This window comes from Pseudophryne corroboree, chromosome 8 (assembly GCF_028390025.1).
Source record: "Pseudophryne corroboree isolate aPseCor3 chromosome 8, aPseCor3.hap2, whole genome shotgun sequence".
Lineage (NCBI taxonomy): Eukaryota > Metazoa > Chordata > Amphibia > Anura > Myobatrachidae > Pseudophryne > Pseudophryne corroboree.
This window is the reverse complement of record NC_086451.1, coordinates 205682128-205701412: the sequence shown is the minus strand read 5'-3', so window position 1 is coordinate 205701412 and position 19285 is coordinate 205682128. Positions and strand designations below refer to the sequence as shown.

At 44.1% G+C, this 19285-nt stretch overlaps 1 long non-coding RNA gene and 2 pseudogenes across 1 annotated transcript in view; 1 reads left to right on the top strand and 2 right to left on the bottom strand.

Moving 5' to 3' along the window:
* Nucleotides 1-19285, bottom strand: part of LOC134947616 (uncharacterized) — a 70276-nt gene that overhangs the window by 7792 nt on the left and 43199 nt on the right. The window lies entirely within an intron of this gene.
* Nucleotides 3387-3505, bottom strand: LOC134950648 (5S ribosomal RNA; annotated as a pseudogene).
* On the top strand, nt 5264-5382 carry LOC134950636 (5S ribosomal RNA; annotated as a pseudogene).

The following is a 19285-nucleotide window of genomic DNA, read 5'->3' as shown; positions in this document are numbered from 1 at the left end:
GATGTTCCTGGTCGGTCAGCGGGTCACCCATACACACAGCCAGATTAACCAATGGGTTGGGTATAAGATTTCGACACATGGGATGCCGGCGGTCAGAATACTGATGCCGGCATCCCAATGTTGAAGATCGCGACAGTGGTAAGTTAGTCATTCTAACTCACCCTCCTAACTCTAACCCTCCCTTACTGGAGCCAAACCATAACTTCCCACATTAGTGTCTAACACTAATCTCTCATGTTATTGCCGAAACCTAATCCTCAACACCCCGAAGCCTAACCCTACCCACCCCACCGGGCGACATCTAAAGATACCTCCCCCCCCCCCCCCACATACCCACAGCCTAACTGTAACCTCCTGGCTATACTTATCTTTGGATCTCGTCCGTCGGTACTCCGGCATCGGGATCCTGATGTTTTGTGGATTATGGCATCGCTGTTCTGATGGGTGCTGGGATCCCGACAGCCAGGATATTGAACGTAACCAATTTACTGTATCTGCATGTTATATCGGCATTGGGCCATCTTGAAATGTCTTTGAGAGATGTCATTCACAGACATATCAGCTGCATACACAAGCTAATAAACTACCAATATATTGTTAGTCGGCTGTATGAGCAACATATCGCATATCGTGTACCCCGCCTTATGGTACCCATACACTTGTGTGATTGCATTCGACGAGATATCGGGCCCGATTTCCCTTGAAGCTCACCTTGAGATAAATCGAAAGTGCTTTTTTTGTGCATTCGATGCGCATACAATCCTGCAATTTATCTCATGCCCCTTACGACCGGAAATCGGGTTTTATCGAATGATCGAATGCGAGTGCATCGCATGCTGACCAAAAGCACACCAGATTTATCTGCAAGATTTCTAAAAATGTAAGTAGAGGGCTGGCCTATCTGGGGGATATATAAACAAACAGACATTTTAAGTCTGTGCACTTCTGTCTGCTCTGTGACTAGAGAAGTTTGGTTTATACCTGCTGCTTGTTCCACATTGCTAGCTACCGTGCACTGCTTTGTTCTGCTTGCATTACAAACTGTTGCTATTTCTATACTGCTGTGTGTGTGTGTGTGTGTGTGTGTGTGTGTGTGTGTGTGTGTGTGTGTGTCTGTAGAGATGGATTCTGCTCGTTATCAAGCTCTCATGTGCTACTCTGTGCTGAAGATGAGAGTAGACTGGGAGAGGGCCCAGCAAAGGTGGAGGAGAGATCTTGCTGGTCCAAGGAGTGGCTGCTTAAGTGGCCTACTCGCTCCTACATGCCCCTCCTGGATGAGATCAGGGAGAACAACCCGGATGGCTAACGCAACTTCCTGCGCATGAATGATGACACCTTCCAGGAGTTGCTGCGTCTGGTGACCCCCCTCATACAGAAGCGGGATACCAAATGGCGGGTTCCTAACCCTGCTTAGGAGAGGCTCGTGGCTACCCTGCGGTTCCTTGCTACTGGACAGTCGTTTGAGGACCTGAAGTATGGGACCCGTATCTCTGTGCAGGCTTTGGGACACATCATAACTGAAACCTGCAAGGCTATTACCAAAGTGCTTCAGTATAAGTACTGCAAGGTAAGAAAATTACACCACACATTGCTTGTCGTATAACAAAATATTTTATTTTGCAAACTGAAATTACGTAGAAAAAATATGTGCTTTTTATTTCAAGACATAATTGTATATGTAGCCAACATGGCTAAACGTCAGCAAACAGTATAAAGTTTTCATGATGCATCACATCTGCATCATTACATTTATGAGATGATGAAAAAAATGCTATATATAGCAACAAATGTGGTGCATTTTGATACTACACCACTGAGTGGCACCGCAGCCAGGAGCACAATGCACACATGCAACTTGGGGTAGGAAGATGGCTCCCCGGTACCATCAACCTGCACCAAGTTGCATGTGTGCATTGTGCTCCTGGTAGCGGTGCCACTCAATGCCGTAGTATCACAATGCACCACATCTGTTGCTATATATAGCAAGGGCAGCATTTACATTTGTGAAAATGTAAAAAAAATGCTGTCTTTGTGGAGAGGTTGGGAGATCTTCTTCAGGTGTCTGTAGGTCTTGTGACTGTAGGGTAAAGATAAACATATTTAGTGATTATTCAAACATTTTTTTTTTCTTTTACAGTTCCCTACAAGCGTTGCAGAATGGCAAGCTATAGCAGAGGACTTTGACAGGCGCTGGAATTACCCAAACTGTGGTGGTGCGATAGACGAGAAACATGTGCGCATCACCAAACCTACCAACAGTGGGTCGGACTACTTCAATTATAAAAGCTACTTTAGCATTGTTCTCATGGCAGTGGTCAATGCAAACTATGAATTTATTTGCCTAGATGTTGGGAAAAATGGTTGTTGCTCGGAAGGTGGATCGTTGAAAAATACGCGCTTCTATGATAGGCTCACCACCAACTCCATTCATCTGCTGCCTGTGGGGCAAACAAAGAATGGCCTGGGATTTGTGTTCGTGGCAGATGAGGCCTTCGCACTGCACGAACACATAATGAAGCCCTACCCGCAAAGAGTCCTGAACCACGATAGGCGCATTTTTAACTACCGCCTTTCTAGGGCCCGCAGGGTTGTTGAGAATGCATTTGGCATTCTCAGCAACCGGTTCAGCATCTTCCACAAACCCATTAACATGAGGCTGGACAAAATTGACTGTGTAGTAACAGCATGTTGTATACTACAAGGCCACGATGCAAATGCCTTTGCTCCTAGCAGGGCTGGACGACCCCAACCAGCCCGTGGTGACAGCGCCGATTTCCTCGGTGGGACCACCTGCAGCAACTTTACATGGCACGCCAAGGGCAAAAGAGGCCAGAGAAAAATATAATTTTAACAAAAAGAAGTAAATCTGCACAGGATATAACAATTATTTTACAATAAATTAGAAATATTATAGTTAAACCAACATGAGAGTCTACTAGAATAATGCGTTCAGCAAATGGTTGGTGGTGCTCCCGGAAGATAGTTATGACAACTATGAAACAACAAATATGGTCCTTTAAAGAGAACAAAGGACCAAAAAAGCAACTATAAGCCTTTTCCTGGGCACACTTGAAAAAATTGAAATGATGAAATTATTAAGACATAACTTTTATTAATGTATACTTTAAGAAAAAGCGAGAGCTGGCATCAATAATTAAAGAACAAAGGTGTTCATAAGTACGAATGTACCTGTCATAGGCAAGATAATGATTTAAGTGAGCGAAAATAAATAAAGCCTCATTCAAAAAAATGAATCATATATATCCTCTATGGTCAGAATTTTGTATGAGTGAGGTCACTACCTCGATATAGTCTAATAAATGCTGTAACCTGAGACCAGGTTGATACACTGGGTCCCAAAATGTTTTAGCTGCTGGAGAGTAAAATACCTACGGTACCTAGTATTCCCTGGTGGTTCCCCATCCAGGTACTGACCAGGCCCTGCAGTGCTTGGCTTCCAAGATCAGACGAGTTTGGGCATACTCAGTGCGGTCTGACCGTAGGTAGGTCCGTCTCCTAGGCGCACCGTCAACCGATTATGTTGGGACCCAGGAAGTCAATCACAGAATGAGTACCAGGCTATGTTTATATCAGAGAATGGGATAAGTACCAGTTTTTGTTAGTACAGGTTGAGTATCCCTTATCCAAATATTCCAAAATACGGAATATTCCGAAATACGGACTTTTTTGAGTGAGAGTGAGATAGTGAAACCTTTGTTTTTTGATGGCTCAATGTACACAAACTTTGTTTAATACACAAAGTTATTAAAAATATTGTATTAAATGAGCTTCAGGCTGTGTGTATAAGGTGTATATGAAACATAAATGAATTGTGTGAATGTAGACACACTTTGTTTAATGCACAAATTTATAAAAAATATTGGCTATAATTACCTTCAGGCTGTGTGTATAAGGTGTATATGTAACAAACGCATTCTGTGCTTAGATTTAGAACCCATCACCATGATCTCACTATGGTATGTAATTATTCCAAAATACGGAAAAATCCGATATCCAAAATACCTCTGGTCCCAAGCATTTCGGATAAGGGATACTCAACCTGTATCAGAGAATATTGATGCAATAAATTGCTAAATTGTGACTAAATGATCTAATCAATGGTGATTTGAGGCAAAAATAATAACTGTGAGGTCTTGGGGTTGGAATTTCCAAGATCAAACTCTACCATTTGCTCTCAAATAATCTAAGCAACAAGAGGGCTTTGTAGCGCCCACAATAATCAGGACAATGGAAAATACGTCTGAGGTACAAAAAACCCTAATTCTCTAATAATGATTTTTGCATTATAATTAGCAGTTACTGCCGTCCCTTGTGAGAGGGTTTCTCTGTCTCCCCCCTTGCCCAGCAATCATGCACCACAAGGAAATATTAAGCACAAAATGCATCACATTAATTTGAATTAATCAGCTTTCCCCTATTAGCTAGGGAAGTATATGGTGGACTTTATGGGAGAACACGGGGGAGCTGTGGTTTGGGCAAGAGGAACCCGTTTTTCTTACCCAACCTGTTCAGGAGCAAGCGACCATGTGATCAAGCTCTCGGAGTGAAACGCGCGTCACTTCCGGTTCCGGCGCCCGAACTTCCGGTCGCACGGACCGCGGCCGCCGGCGCCTCACTCCTCGATTCCTGCTCTGTCCACCGGTCTGAGGGTCTCCTGAACAGGTTGGGTAAGAAAAACGGGTTCCTCTTGCCCAAACCACAGCTCCCCCGTGTTCTCTCATAAAGTCCACCATATACTTCCCTAGCTAATAGGGGAAAGTTGATTAATTCAAATTAATGTGTTGCATTTTGTGCTTAATATTTCCTTGTGGTGCATGATTGCTGGGCAAGGGGGGAGACAGAGAAACCCTCTCACAAGGGACGGCAGTAACTGCTAATTATAATGCAAAATTCATTATTAGAGAATTAGGGTTTTTTGTACCTCAGACGTATTTTCCATTGTCCTGATTATTGTGGGCGCTACAAAGCCCTCCTGTTGCTTAGATTATTTGAGAGCAAATGGTAGAGTTTGATCTTGGAAATTCCAACCCCAAGACCTCACAGTTATTATTTTTGCCTCAAATCACAATTGATTAGATCATTTAGTCACAATTTAGCAATTTATTGCATCAATATTCTCTGATACTAACAAAAACTGGTACTTATCCCATTCTCTGATATAAACATAGCCTGGTACTCATTCTGTGATTGACTTCCTGGGTCCCAACATAATCGGTTGACGGTGCGCCTAGGAGACGGACCTACCTACGGTCAGACCGCACTGAGTATGCCCAAACTCGTCTGATCTTGGAAGCCAAGCACTGCAGGGCCTGGTCAGTACCTGGATGGGGAACCACCAGGGAATACTAGGTACCGTAGGTATTTTACTCTCCAGCAGCTAAAACATTTTGGGACCCAGTGTATCAACCTGGTCTCAGGTTACAGCATTTATTAGACTATAGCGAGGTAGTGACCTCACTCATACAAAATTCTGACCATAGAGGATATATATGATTAATTTTTTTGAATGAGGCTCTATTTATTTTCGCTCACTTAAATTATTATCTTGCCTATGACAGGTACATTCGTACTTATGAACACCTTTGTTCTATAATTATTGATGCCAGCTCTCGCTTTTTCTTAAAGTATACATTAATAAAAGTTATGTCTAAATAATTTCATAATTTCAATTTTTTCAAGTGTGCCCAGGAAAAGGCTTATAGTTGCTTTTTTGGTCCTTTGTTCTCTTTAAAGGACCATATTTGTTGTTTCAAAAATATAATGTCTTCTTCAATGGAAGGAGCTGTGGCTTGGCAGGAGGAATGTACAAGGTAAAAACAATTTAAAAAGCAACTTACCCCTTCGGCCTCCTCCACATCCAGACTTCCCTCCTCGGACTCTGCCATCACCACTAGGGACTCCTAAGCTGACCATTTCTCCAGGAGGAAGTGGAGATCTTTGTAGTACCACAGCTGCCCTCTTGTATTGGAGCTTATTAACATCTTCTCCCCATGCCCCCTGTTGTTACCACATGAGTGAGGTCATTTGCACTTTGATTGCTTGTTTTGTTTTTTTAAATTGGCTTTTGTCAAATAAAATTTTCATTTTTATTGAAATTGACTTCGCTGGACCATTGTTTAAAGATACCTTTATATATGGAAAACATCTGTTAAACACGTGAGTGGGGTACGCTGTGCCTTTATTTATTGACAAGATAAAGATACCTTTATGTGCTTTTTCCTGTTCCCTTTGATGTGAGTTTTGGTACGCTCTTAATCCTGAAAGAATTGGTGGCGAGATTCTGTTCTTTCTGCTATCAAGTTCTCAATTCAACAGGGCTCCATTTTCTGGACACCATTTCAAATAGACTTTTTTCATAATTTACTACACATTGGTTCTCTTTTAATATTTTGTCTTACATATTCATTGAGGACATTTGCCACAGACGGATGACTTAATGAGTTCGCTTGAAGAATCAAACCGTATAGTTGAAATTTTATTATTTATCCATCTGTTTTGGTATTTTTGATGTTGATTGTTTCTTCACCTCTTCCAATACATTTTGGGCGCCTTTGATCATACTCCCTCCCTTTTTATTGCATTGTATTTCTACCTGTATTTGGGCAGGTATAGGGGTTTGATTGGGCTGACCTTTCTGTGCACCAGAGTTCACTTTTCCTTTTAAGTATAATGGTGGGTGCAGCAGCATAATGGTGGGCAGTGGTGGTAAAACAGCATAATAATCATTGGTGGCCAGTGGTATAGCCTGCCTACCTTGTGCGGTGTGTTTGGGAGCTCAGCAGCGTGCTTGCAGCCTCCTCTCCAGTCATGTGCGCAGTGAGGGGAAGAAGAGTGTCCAGGAAGTTGGCTCCTGTCTTCGCATATCGCACATCGCAGTGTGATAAATCGAAAGTGGTAAAAAAAAGCATGCGATCGCGCTGCGATTCAATAAATATTAAGTGCAGCACATACTATCTTGAGACGCGAGATTTGACCAGCGTGCCCGCGCATCGCGTCGAAAGGTACCTAAAATGTGCATACAATCCTTCAATTTCTCGCACAGATCCAGTCGAAATCGAAGGTTAGCACTGATTATCTCACAAGTGTATAGCCACCATTAGATGCTTATGTTATGCTATCATCTTATTTTTTCTCATTGCTTAATTCAAAAAATATCTAGAAAAACTATTTATAAGACTAGTTGATAAAATGTTAGTACAGTAAGTCACTGACTGTGATAGAATGTTAGCTCCTGACTGACTAATTGCTATTATACTGACAAACTAATAATAAGCTTACTAAAATATTGTCCAACTGACTATTTGCCATTAAACAGACCTGGGTGTCTATTTACTAAGCCTTGGATGGAGATAAAGTGGATGGAAATAAAGTATCAGTCAATCAGCTCCTAACTGCCATGTCACAGGCTGGGTTTGAAAAATGACAGCAGCAGGTTGGCACTTTGGGGGTCATTCCGAGTTGTTCGTAGCTGTGCTAAATTTCGCACATCTACAATCAGGCACTCAGACATGCGGGGGGGACGCCCAGCACAGAGCTAGTCCACCCCGAATGTCAGTGTGACCCCCCCCCACCGCAGAAATGCAAAAGCATCGCACAGCGGCGATGTTTTTGCATCTCAGGAGTTACTCCCGGCCAGCGCAGCTCCTGTGGCTGGCCAGGAGAACCTCTTCGCTGCCCCGGGTCGCAGCGGCTGCGTGTGACATCACGCAGCTGCCGCGGCCCACTCCCCCAACGGTCCGGCCACGCCCCCTAAATGGCGGCTCAATGCCGCCATCCAGCCCCCACCTGCCCAGTGACTGCCTCTGCCTCAGAGGCGATTGCTAGGCAGCGACGGCCTTCGGCCATCTGGCATGCACTGGCGCACTGTGGCGCAGGCGCATGTGCAGTTCCAACCCAATCGCTGCGCTGCGATAAACTGCAGCGAGCGATAGGATCGGAATGACCCCCTTTATCTCAATCCATTGTATCTCCATCCAAGGCTTCGTAAATAGATCCCTTACTCTGGGTACACCCCTTCTGATGGTGTGACATGGTGATGCTGCGGTGTAAAGTAACATACACACTAAACAAGGGTGATGCAGCAGTGTAAAGTAACATACACACTAAACAAGGGTGATGCAGTGGTGTAAAGTAACATACACACTAAACAAGTGGTTCCCAAACTCGGCCCCCAAGGACCCCAGACAGGTCACGTTTCCCAGGCCCTCCGGCAGGTGCACTGTGTATCAACAACTTCACATTTTAAAAACTGTGTGCTCTAGCATCGATCGCCGAGTTTTCACTCCCCCGCTCCAGTAGACAAGATTATAATACGTATTGTCGATGTAGCTTCTTGCTTCAACTCTGTAAAGAGGCAAAGCAGGAAGTGATACCCGCAAGACACATGTGGGTCTAATACATTCACCCCTCTGTGAGGAGACCTGGAAAACATGAACTGTTTGGGGTCCTGAAGGGGATCCGGTCTTTAGGTTGACAGTAAGTAGGTCGACACTGTCTAGGTCGACCACTATTGGTCGACAGTAAGTAGGTCAACATGGTTTCTAGGTCAACAGGGACTCTAGGTCGACATGTTCTAGGTCGACATGAGTTTTTCACACTTGTTTTCATTTTTTAAACTTTTTCATACTTTACGATCCACGTGGACTACAATTGGGAACGGTAACCTGTGCCTTACCCGAAGCATGGCGAGCGTAGCGAGCCATGCAAGGGGACATAGTACACTAATTGGGGTTCCCGGTCACTGTACGGAGAAAACAACACCAATAAAAGTAAAAAAACTCATGTGGGCCTTTTTTCATGTCTACCTAGTACATGTCGACCTACTTACTGTCGACATATAGTGGTCGACCTAGACACTGTCGACCTAAGTCTAATCTACCTAACATACTGTACCACATCCGTCCTGAAAACCAAATTTAAGAACCTTTGGTATAATATGTACCCATACTAACTGTCAAAGTAGCTGACTGTTCAGTTGTTCCTGTATCATCACTAACTTCTCAGTTTTACTACCTCTAAATTTTAACTGCTGCCTGGCACCTCATTCATTTTTTTTCTCTTTTTTGTTTTGATAACCTCTCTTATTCTCAACTCCCCATACACTTCTCGTCTGACATTTGTCCCTCTTCTTTAGACCCTTTCTTGCAATCACCATAGGTCTCTCCCTTGTATATCTCTCCCCTTACTCCTTTAACTTTGCCTTATTCTTTTGCCATCTCTAAGTAGGATTCCCTGTCCAAATAATTTCTTTACTGTGGTCTCTCTTCTGCTCTTCTGCTCAAAAGTGCGTTAGCTAATGGTGGGTGCCAGCATGCTTAACACTATTTTCAGTTGCACCTGTTATCTAAGAGGTTCTCTGCTCATTCACTGGGGGAGATTCAAATGTTAGAGAAGTCAGTTGGGTGTCTGTTTTCTCCTATCTAAAAGACAGGAAAAAAAAGACACCAAACCGACTTTTCAAACATTTGAATCTCCCCCACTGAGTTAACACTTTCACTGGTGAAATTCAGACCAGAAATACATATAATAATTACATTTTGCTGATTATTATTATTAGTATTATTATTATTATTATTATTATTGAACCTGTTCTAATTACTATTAACAGAGTTAGAAAAGTGGGCCTAGTCAATACTCTGGGCCCTTTGGATTACTGGTGTGCTGGGTGTGTGAGTGGCAGTCAGCACCATAACTAGGATGGCATTGATGGTGCTCAGCACACAGTGCACTTGCGCTAAGGGTGAAACCGGCCACATCCACCAGAGACCCATTTGTATGCACCGCAACCAGCTGCGCAGTCTCTTTGGTAGCTGTTGCTGATGCTCTGCCGCCCTGTGCTTCTGGCTCTATGGTGCTGTGAAGCGCTGCACACAGAATACTGGGTTTGAGTGGTGTAGGTGCTCTGCTCAGCAGCAGGGCCATCTCTATATTATTGCCGCTGACAACAGCAAACTTTGATGTAAAATTGTTCCCGCCATGTGCCTTTGTTCTTCTGCCCCACACTAGGAATTCTATTTCTCCCAGTACCTATGCAATACATCTAGCCACACTGTGGAACTACAAGTCCCACCAGATTGCATAGTCCTTCTGTCTGAACTTTAGCAAAGCCAACTTTGACATGATGAGGGAAGCTTTAAAGGAAACTGAATGGGAAATTTTGTTTCAAGGAAAAACACTACGGAGAAATGGGAGGTGTTAAAATCACTGCTCGATGAGAATACTCGTAAATGTATTCCTATGGGCAGCAAACAAAGGACTAAAAACTCCAAACCAATGTGGCTTAACAAAAATATTAAGGAACTAATGGGCAAAAAAGGCATTAAAAAATACAAATCAGACGGGAAGGCGCAGTCATTCCAGTACTATTAGGATTGCAACAAAATATGCAAAAAAGAAATAAGAGTGGCTAAAGTAGAAACTGAAAAGCTTGTAGCCAAGGAAAGTAAATCAAACCCCAATTTTTTTTTTAATATATCAACAGCAAAAGATTAAAGAAGGAGAGTATTGGCCCTTTAAAGGACAAACTGGGAGTCTTAATCAAAAACAATAGCGACATAGCGGATAAATTAAACAAGTTTTTCTCATCGGTATTTACAATAGAGGACCAGATGCAAGAACTAACACCGAACCTCAATAAAGATAATGTCCCACTGCTAAGTGCATATTTAAGTGAGGAGGAAGTCTGTGACCGACTAAAAAAAACTAAGATTAATAAGTCACCTGGTCCCGTCGGTATTCACCTAAGGGTTCTCATGGAGCTACAATCCAAATTAGCAAGATCTCTACTTTTAATCTTCAATGATTCACTTACACCAGGCATGGTTCCCAAAGACTGGCGTATAGCGAAAGTAGTGCCGATTTTCAAAAAGGGAAGTAAAGCTGAACCAGGTAATTATAGACCAGTATGTCTTACATCTATATTGGGGAAAGTACTAGAAAGCATTCTAAGGGATAGTATACAGAAGATCCTTGAAGCCAAAAAGGTTATTAATAGGAAACAACATGGATTTGTGAACGATAGATCATGTCAAACAAACTTACTAGGTTTTTATGAAACAGTTAGTGCGAACCTTGAACAAGGTAAGGTGGTGGATGTAATATTTTTAGACTTTGTTAAAGCTTTTGACACAGTGCCACACATGACACTTATCTATAAGTTACAAGAACTGGGGCTAGGGAGCACAATATGCACTTGGGTTAGTAATTAGTTAGATAATAGGGAGCAGCGCATTGTGGTAAATGGAACTTTTTCAAATTGGACTGAAGTACTAAGTGGTGTGCCACAAGTGCCTGTACTTGGACCACTATTGTTCAACATTTTCATTAACGATTTAGCAGTAGGTCTAGAGAGCATAGTGCAAATTTTTGCAGACGATACCAAACTATGTAAGGCTATAAATTCAGAGGGGGATATTGAGTCTCTCCAGAATTACTTATTTAAACTGGAATCATGGGCAGCAAAATGGAGAATGAGTTTCAATACAGACAAGTGCAAGTTAATGAAAATTGGTAGCAAGAACAAAATAACATCTACATACTAAATGGGGTGATTTTAGGGGACTCCGTACTGGAAAAAGACGTAGGAGTACACATAAATAACAAACTTAGCAGCAGTCCCCAATGTGGGATTGCAGCAAAAAAGGCAAATAAGGTACTAGCATGCATAAAGAGGGGAATTTATGCAAGGGATGAAAGTGTTATACTCCCACTATATAAATCCCTAGTGAGGCCTCATCTGGAATACTGCACACAATTTTGGGCACCTTACTACCAAAAGGATATCCTGGAACTAGAAAAGGTTCAGAGACAGGGGCGACCAAACTAATGAAGGGGATGGACTCTGGAATACCAGGAAAGACTTGCAAGGCTTGACATGTTTACACTGTAAAAGAGACTAAGAGGAGACTTGATCAACATTTTTAAATATTGAAGGGGACAATACACAGAGCTTGCGGGGATCTGTTTTTGGTAAGATCAACACAGAAGACACGTTTACACCCACTTAGGTTAGAGGAGAGGAGATTCCGCATACAGAGTTGAAAAGGTTTTTTCACAGTAAGGACAATACAAGTTTGGAATTCCCTGCCAGATAGAGTAGTAATGGCGGACTCGGTCAATACTTTCAAGAATGGGCTAGATAAATTCCTAATGGATAAAGATATACAGGGTTATAGTGCATAGACCAGGTACTATAGTTATAATAAAATGAGGAAAAAAACACAACGGCCGACTTTATCAACAGATAAAATTAGTCCTAAAAATAATACAGCGTAGGAGAACACAAACAGGTTGAACTCGATGGACAAATTGTCTTTTTCAACCTCAGAAATTATGTAACTATGTAACTATATAACTGCTGGATTTATGTATTGTTGTGACATGGGGCCTAATCCAGACCCTGTTGCTGATGTGTAAAAATCGCTATGAAGCAATTTTTGCACATCTGCACATGTGCGTACACTGGTACGCGCATGTGCAAGGTCCTAAACTGGACCTAAAGGGGGCAGGAATGGTACATTAATGCCGCATTTTGTAGGCGTCGATGCTCCGTTTAAGGGGCGCGGTCCGGACAATGGAGATGTGTCCGGACAATTGCTGGGGTGGGTCACGGTGGCTGTGTGATGTCACATGCAGCCACTGCGGCCCTTAACATGGCGGGTAGCCATCTGCCTTTGCAGCCTAGGCTGCGTAGGCAGAGGGCTACTCGAAACATGCGAAAGTATCGCTGCCGTGTGATGCTTTCGCATGTCTGCGGGGGGATGGATTTGGCATGCGTGGCAGACTTGCCCTGTGCTGGGTGTCCACCCGCATGTCAAACAATTCGATCGTAGATATGCGTTTTTTCACACATCTATGATCCGGTCTGAAACAATTCGATCGTAGATATGCGTTTTTTCACACATCTATGATCCGGTCTGAATTAGCGCCTGCTATGGATTAGAGATGAGCGCCTGAAATTTTTCGGGTTTTGTGTTTTGGTTTTGGGTTCGGTTCCGCGGCCGTGTTTTGGGTTCGAACGCGTTTTGGCAAAACCTCACCGAATTATTTTTGTCGGATTCGGGTGTGTTTTGGATTCGGGTGTTTTTTTCCAAAAACACTAAAAAACAGCTTAAATCATAGAATTTGGGGGTCATTTTGATCCCAAAGTATTATTAACCTCAAAAACCATAATTTACACTCATTTTCAGTCTATTCTGAATACCTCACACCTCACAATATTATTTTTAGTCCTAAAATTTGCACCGAGGTCGCTGTGTGAGTAAGATAAGCGACCCTAGTGGCCGACACAAACACCGGGCCCATCTAGGAGTGGCACTGCAGTGTCACGCAGGATGTCCCTTCCAAAAAACCCTCCCCAAACAGCACATGACGCAAAGAAAAAAAGAGGCGCAATGAGGTAGCTGTGTGAGTAAGATTAGCGACCCTAGTGGCCGACACAAACACCGGGCCCATCTAGGAGTGGCACTGCAGTGTCACGCAGGATGGCCCTTCCAAAAAACCCTCCCCAAACAGCACATGACGCAAAGAAAAAAAGAGGCGCAATGAGGTAGCTGTGTGAGTAAGATTAGCGACCCTAGTGGCCGACACAAACACCGGGCCCATCTAGGAGTGGCACTGCAGTGTCACGCAGGATGGCCCTTCCAAAAAACCCTCCCCAAACAGCACATGACGCAAAGAAAAAAAGAGGCGCAATGAGGTAGCTGACTGTGTGAGTAAGATTAGCGACCCTAGTGGCCGACACAAACACCGGGCCCATCTAGGAGTGGCACTGCAGTGTCACGCAGGATGTCCCTTCCAAAAAACCCTCCCCAAACAGCACATGACGCAAAGAAAAAAAGAGGCGCAATGAGGTAGCTGTGTGAGTAAGATTAGCGACCCTAGTGGCCGACACAAACACCGGGCCCATCTAGGAGTGGCACTGCAGTGTCACGCAGGATGTCCCTTCCAAAAAACCCTCCCCAATCAGCACATGATGCAAAGAAAAAGAAAAGAAAAAAGAGGTGCAAGATGGAATTATCCTTGGGCCCTCCCACCCACCCTTATGTTGTATAAACAAAACAGGACATGCACACTTTAACCAACCCATCATTTCAGTGACAGGGTCTGCCACACGACTGTGACTGATATGACGGGTTGGTTTGGACCCCCCCCAAAAAAGAAGCAATTAATCTCTCCTTGCACAAACTGGCTCTACAGAGGCAAGATGTCCACCTCATCTTCACCCTCCGATATATCACCGTGTACATCCCCCTCCTCACAGATTATCAATTCGTCCCCACTGGAATCCACCATCTCAGCTCCCTGTGTACTTTGTGGAGGCAATTGCTGCTGGTCAATGTCTCCGCGGAGGAATTGATTATAATTCATTTTAATGAACATCATCTTCTCCACATTTTCTGGATGTAACCTCGTACGCTGATTGCTGACAAGGTGAGCGGCGGCACTAAACACTCTTTCGGAGTACACACTTGTGGGAGGGCAACTTAGGTAGAATAAAGCCAGTTTGTGCAAGGGCCTCCAAATTGCCTCTTTTTCCTGCCAGTATAAGTACGGACTGTGTGACGTGCCTACTTGGATGCGGTCACTCATATAATCCTCCACCATTCTATCAATGTTGAGAGAATCATATGCAGTGACAGTAGACGACATGTCCGTAATCGTTGTCAGGTCCTTCAGTACGGACCAGATGTCAGCATCAGCAGTCGCTCCAGACTGCCCTGCATCACCGTCAGCGGGTGGGCTCGGAATTCTGAGCCTTTTCCTCGCACCCCCAGTTGCGGGAGAATGTGAAGGAGGAGATGTTGACAGGTCGCGTTCCGCTTGACTTGACAATTTTGTCACCAGCAGGTCTTTCAACCCCAGCAGACCTGTGTCTGCCGGAAAGAGAGATCCAAGGTAGGCTTTAAATCTAGGATCGAGCACGGTGGCCAAAATGTAGTGCTCTGATTTCAACAGATTGACCACCCGTGAATCCTTGTTAAGTGAATTAAGGGCTGCATCCACAAGTCCCACATGCCTAGCGGAATCGCTCCGTGTTAGCTCCTTCTTCAATGCCTCCAGCTTCTTCTGCAAAAGCCTGATGAGGGGAATGACCTGACTCAGGCTGGCAGTGTCTGAACTGACTTCACGTGTGGCAAGTTCAAAGGGCATCAGAACCTTGCACAACGTTGAAATCATTCTCCACTGCACTTGAGACAGGTGCATTCCATCTCCTATATCGTGCTCAATTGTATAGGCTTGAATGGCCTTTTGCTGCTCCTCCAACCTCTGAAGCATATAGAGGGTTGAATTCCACCTCGTTACCACTTCTTGCTTCAGATGATGGCAGGGCAGGTTCAGTAGTTTTTGGTGGTGCTCCAGTCTTCTGTACGTGGTGCCTGTACGCCGAAAGTGTCCCGCAATTTTTCTGGCCACCGACAGCATCTCTTGCACGCCCCTGTCGTTTTTTAAAAAATTCTGCACCACCAAATTCAAGGTATGTGCAAAACATGGGACGTGCTGGAATTTGCCCATATTTAATGCACACACAATATTGCTGGCGTTGTCCGATGCCACAAATCCACAGGAGAGTCCAATTGGGGTAAGCCATTCCGCGATGATCTTCCTCAGTTGCCGTAAGAGGTTTTCAGCTGTGTGCGTATTCTGGAAAGCGGTGATACAAAGCGTAGCCTGCCTAGGAAAGAGTTGGCGTTTGCGAGATGCTGCTACTGGTGCCGCCGCTGCTGTTCTTGCGGCGGGAGTCCATACATCTACCCAGTGGGCTGTCACAGTCATATAGTCCTGACCCTGCCCTGCTCCACTTGTCCACATGTCCGTGGTTAAGTGGACATTGGGTACAACTGCATTTTTTAGGACACTGGTGAGTCTTTTTCTGACGTCCGTGTACATTCTCGGTATCGCCTGCCTAGAGAAGTGGAACCTAGATGGTATTTGGTAACGGGGGCACACTGCCTCAATAAATTGTCTAGTTCCCTGTGAACTAACGGCGGATACCGGACGCACGTCTAACACCAACATAGTTGTCAAGGACTCAGTTATCCGCTTTGCAGTAGGATGACTGCTGTGATATTTCATCTTCCTCGCAAAGGACTGTTGAACAGTCAATTGCTTACTGGAAGTAGTACAAGTGGGCTTACGACTTCCCCTCTGGGATGACCATCGACTCCCAGCGGCAACAACAGCAGCGCCAGCAGCAGTAGGCGTTACACGCAAGGTTGCATCGGAGGAATCCCAGGCAGGAGAGGACTCGTCAGACTTGCCAGTGACATGGCCTGCAGGACTATTGGCATTCCTGGGGAAGGAGGAAATTGACACTGAGGGAGTTGGTGGGGTGGTTTGCGTGAGCTTGGTTACAAGAGGAAGGGATTTACTGGTCAGTGGACTGCTTCCGCTGTCACCCAAAGTTTTTGAACTTGTCACTGACTTATTATGAATGCGCTGCAGGTGACGTATAAGGGAGGATGTTCCGAGGTGGTTAACGTCCTTACCCCTACTTATTACAGCTTGACAAAGGGAACACACGGCTTGACACCTGTTGTCCGCATTTCTGGTGAAATACCTCCACACCGAAGAGCTGATTTTTTTGGTATTTTCACCTGGCATGTCAACGGCCATATTCCTCCCACGGACAACAGGTGTCTCCCCGGGTGCCTGACTTAAACAAACCACCTCACCATCAGAATCCTTCTGGTCAATTTCCTCCCCAGCGCCAGCAACACCCATATCCTCCTCATCCTGGTGTACTTCAACACTGACATCTTCAATCTGACTATCAGGAACTGGACTGCGGGTGCTCCTTCCAGCACTTGCAGGGGGCATGCAAATAGTGGAAGGCGCATGCTCTTCACGTCCAGTGTTGGGAAGGTCAGGCATCGCAACCGACACAATTGGACTCTCCTTGTGGATTTGGGATTTCAAAGAACGCACAGTTCTTTGCGGTGCTTTTGCCAGCTTGAGTCTTTTCAGTTTTCTAGCGAGAGGCTGAGTGCTTCCATCCTCATGTGAAGCTGAACCACTAGCCATGAACATAGGCCAGGGCCTCAGCCGTTCCTTGCCACTCCGTGTGGTAAATGGCATATTGGCAAGTTTACGCTTCTCCTCCGACAATTTTATTTTAGGTTTTGGAGTCCTTTTTTTTCTGATATTTGGTGTTTTGGATTTGACATGCTCTGTACTATGACATTGGGCATCGGCCTTGGCAGACGACGTTGCTGGCATTTCATCGTCTCGGCCATGACTAGTGGCAGCAGCTTCAGCACGAGGTGGAAGTGGATCTTGATCTTTCCCTAATTTTGGAACCTCAACTTTTTTGTTCTCCATATTTTATAGGCAGAACTAAAAGGCACCTCAGGTAAACAATGGAGATGGATGGATTGGATACTAGTATACAATTATGGACGGACTGCCACGGTTAGGTGGTATAAAAAAACCACGGTTAGGTGGTATATATTGTAATACAATTATGGATGGACGGACTGCCTGCCGAGTGCCGACACAGAGGTAGCCACAGCCGTGAACTACCGCACTGTACACTGGTTGATAAAGAGATAGTAGTATACTCGTAACAACTAGTATGACTGACTATGACGGTATAAAGAATGAAAAAAAAACCACGGTTAGGTGGTATATATTGTAATACAATTATGGATGGACGGACTGCCTGCCGAGTTCCGACACAGAGGTAGCCACAGCCGTGAACTACCGCACTGTACACTGGTTGATAAAGAGATAGTAGTATACTCGTAACAACTAGTATGACTGACTATGACGGTATAAAGAATGAAAAAAAAAACCACGGTTAGGTGGTATATATTATAATACAATTATGGATGGACGGACTGCCTGCCGAGTGCCGACACAGAGGTAGCCACAGCCGTGAACTACCGCACTGTACACTGGTTGATAAAGAGATAGTAGTATACTCGTAACAACTAGTATGACACTATGACGGTATAAAGAATGAAAAAAAAACCACGGTTAGGTGGTATATATTATAATAATACAATTATGGATGGACGGACTGCCTGCCGAGTTCCGACACAGAGGTAGCCACAGCCGTGAACTACCGCACTGTACACTGGTTGATAAAGAGATAGTAGTATACTCGTAACAACTAGTATGACTGACTATGACGGTATAAAGAATGAAAAAAAAACCACGGTTAGGTGGTATATATTGTAATACAATTATGGATGGACGGACTGCCTGCCGAGTTCCGACACAGAGGTAGCCACAGCCGTGAACTACCGCACTGTACACTGGTTGATAAAGAGATAGTAGTATACTCGTAACAACTAGTATGACTGACTATGACGGTATAAAGAATGAAAAAAAAACCACGGTTAGGTGGTATATATTATAATACAATTATGGATGGACGGACTGCCTGCCGACTGCCGACACAGAGGTAGCCACAGCCGTGAACTACCGCACTGTACACTGGTTGATAAAGAGATAGTAGTATACTCGTAACAACTAGTATGACACTATGACGGTATAAAGAATGAAAAAAAAACCACGGTTAGGTGGTATATATTATAATAATACAATTATGGATGGACGGACTGCCTGCCGAGTTCCGACACAGAGGTAGCCACAGCCGTTAACTACCGCACTGTACACTGGTTGATAAAGAGATAGTAGTATACTCGTAACAACTAGTATGACTGACTATGACGGTATAAAGAATGAAAAAAAAACCACGGTTAGGTGGTATATATTGTAATACAATTATGGATGGACGGACTGCCTGCCGAGTTCCGACACAGAGGTAGCCACAGCCGTGAACTACCGCACTGTACACTGGTTGATAAAGAGATAGTAGTATACTCGTAACAACTAGTATGACTGACTATGACGGTATAAAGAATGAAAAAAAAACCACGGTTAGGTGGTATATATTATAATACAATTATGGATGGACGGACTGCCTGCCGACTGCCGACACAGAGGTAGCCACTGCCGTGAACTACCGCACTGTACACTGGTTGATAAAGAGATAGTAGTATACTCGTAACAACTAGTATGACACTATGACGGTATAAAGAATGAAAAAAAAAACACGGTTAGGTGGTATATATTATAATACAATTATGGATGGACGGACTGCCTGCCGACTGCCGACACAGAGGTAGCCACAGCCGTGAACTACCGCACTGTACACTGGTTGATAAAGAGATAGTAGTATACTCGTAACAACTAGTATGACACTATGACGGTATAAAGAATGAAAAAAAAACCACGGTTAGGTGGTATATATTATAAT